The following is a 2,868-nucleotide window of genomic DNA, read 5'->3' on the forward strand; positions in this document are numbered from 1 at the left end:
ACAAACTGTTGAAGTATGTAAACCTGGCCCAGCATAGAAGGGGAAAAATGAAGAAGTGTTTAAATGAGGCCCAGCCTCTGAGGGCCCAAGCTGAGCCTGACGGGGAGGGAAGTCATGACAGAGTGAATCAAATGGAGAGTGGTATCTTCAAGTCACTACACAATTAAGCACACAGGTAGTCTTGCCCTCGGGCCTGGTGACAGAGTGACACAAGTCTGGGTGGGCCATTTCCCTACCTTAGCAAGATACTTAATGAATAGATTATCTTTGGGGAACAGTCAGTAGACAACCTCCCCAGAGGAGCCAGGATCTAGGCAATCACAGATCAGTATCTAAGGGAGATAAAGCCACTGATAAGCTCATAGGACAGACACCAGAAGCCCCAAGGACAGAGAAGGCAGGGATTTCAGCCTGGGTGCCTTTAACCATTCCTTTAAGCTAAGAAGACACTGTGGGTGCTTATTATTCATAGACTATGAGATATTTGAGTGTTTTTTTAAATTTAACCCTTGAATTGCTATTCATTTTATATCACATCATCTTAATCATTTTAATGTTGGCCCCTTTTGGTGAATAACATTTTAATTTTCTTGACCAGTTGCTTGTTTTTTTTGTTTTTGTTTTTGTTTTTGAGTTGGAGTCTCACTCCGTCGCCCAGACTGGAGTGCAGTGGCCGCTCTCGGCCACCACAGCCTCGACCTGCTGGGCTCTGGCGATCTTTCTGCCTCAGCCTTCCAAGCAGCTGGAACTACAGGCGCGCGCTATCACGCCCCGCTAATTTTTTTATTTATTGTAGAGATGAGGTCTTGCCAAGTTGCCCAGGTGGGTCTCGAACCCGTGGGTTCAGGCCATTCACTCACCTCAGCCTCTCAAAGCGTGAGATTACAGGCTGAACCACCGAGCCCAGTCAGCTGCTTGTTTAATTTCTCTCTCTCTCTCTCTCCTAATGGACTATACGCTCCAGGAAGGTAGGGGGCCATGACTGTTGTCGGCAATGTGTCCCAGCTCCAAGTACAACACTTGTCAGTCCGTATGAGCTGTTATAACAAAATATCTTAGGCTGGGTGGCTTATAAACAACATAAATTTATTTTTCACAGTTCTGGAAGCTTAAGAAGGTCAAGATCAAGGCACCAGCAGATTTGGTGTCTGGTCAGGGCCTGCTTTCTGGTTCTTGCTGTGTCCCTACCCTCATGACCCAGTCAATCACCTCCTAAAAGTTCGACTTCCTCAAACTGCCAGATTGGTTTCAATGTTTGGAATTGAGGGGACACAAACATTCAGAATGTAGTAATGCCTGACATAAAGTGTTTAATTTCTCCTGCCAATGGTCATAACTTTTAAAAATAAATGAACAGTAAAGTAGGGTAGCCACTTTGGAAAACTGTCTGGCAGTTCCTCAAGATGTTAAACATAGTTAACGTAGGACCTGGCAATTCCACTCCCAAGAGAACTGGAAACCTCTGTCCACAAAAACTTGTACAGAAATGTTCTTATCAGCGTTATTCATAATAGCCAAGCTGCAGATGGTGGCTCACGCCTGTAATCCCAGCACTTTGGGAGGCCAAGATGAGAGGATTGCTTGAGCCCAGGAGTCTGAGACCAGCCTGGTCAACATAGAGACCTCGTCTCTACAGAGAATTAAAAAATTAGCTGGGTGTGGTGGTGGTGGTTCCTGCTGTCCTAGTTACTCAGGAAGTCAAGGTAGAAGGATTGCCTGAACTCAGGAGGTTGAGGCTGAGATGAGCCATGATTGTGCCACTGAACACTAGCCTGGGCAACAGAATGAGAACTTGACTTAAAATAACAACAACAACGTAATAACCAAAAGTTGGAAACAACCTAAATGGCCATCGACTGATGAATGGATAAATAAAAGGTGGTACAGCCATGCGATGTGTTACTCGCCCACCATGAAAAAGAAATGAAGTAATGATGCATGCTACAACATAGATGAACCTTAAAAAGTTATGCTGAGTAATACTTTTCTGCTGTGAGCAGGGCAAAAAAGGAAAAAGGAAACAAATATGCTAAGTGAAAGAAGTCACGAAAAGGTCAAACATTGGATGATTCCATTTGGGAGGATCATCCAGAATGAATAAATCCATGGAGACAGAAGGTAGGCTTGTGGTTCCTAGGGAGGGGTTGTGGGAGGGAGGGGGTGGAGGAGAGTCCCCACTGACGGGTGAGATTTCTCTTGGGATGGCCGTGGTGAAAATGTTCTAAACTCAGACAACCATGTTGGCTGCACAGCTCTATGGCCATACTAAAAGCACCTGAATCGTACATTTTAAAAAGGTGAAGTTTACGGTTGTTTAAACGATATCTTAATAAAGCCGCCATTTTTTAAGTGAAATGGATAGTCATGTCCTGCTTTAGGCAAACTTACTAAAATCAATTTTTGAAAACCGTAAAAATTATGATAATAGATTGTTTTAAGAAAAACAGCCCTGGGTACCCGAATTGTGCAGCAGTGTGACTGGATGGGAGGGGACGATTCCAAGCCAACGGGATCCCTGGCAGCGGGGGGCCGAGGTCTTGGATGATGCCCAGAAGCCAGGCTTGGGTGGAGGCGGAGTGTGCCCTTGACAGCTTCAGAAAAGAGAGGCAGATGTAGGGGTGCTTGTTCAGCTGCACGTCTGTTTCCTCTTTCCTGGCCTCCCACCCCCCCTTCGCACTGTACCCTGTCCGGGGTCAGGACCAGGCCCCACTCGCCTCGGGATCCCCAGCACCCAAGCTGGTGCCAGCACAACTACGGGTATTGTTCGGCTCAGGAAATGTGGTGAATTAATGAAGGGACAAAGTGCCTTACAGTGGCCCGGCCGGGGCAGTAGGCGCGCCCCGTCTGGCCGCGGGATTTTGGAGGTGG

This window comes from Carlito syrichta, unplaced genomic scaffold (genome assembly GCF_000164805.1).
Source record: "Carlito syrichta isolate Samal-C Ts95f unplaced genomic scaffold, Tarsius_syrichta-2.0.1 Scaffold305641, whole genome shotgun sequence".
NCBI classification, from domain to species: domain Eukaryota; kingdom Metazoa; phylum Chordata; class Mammalia; order Primates; family Tarsiidae; genus Carlito; species Carlito syrichta.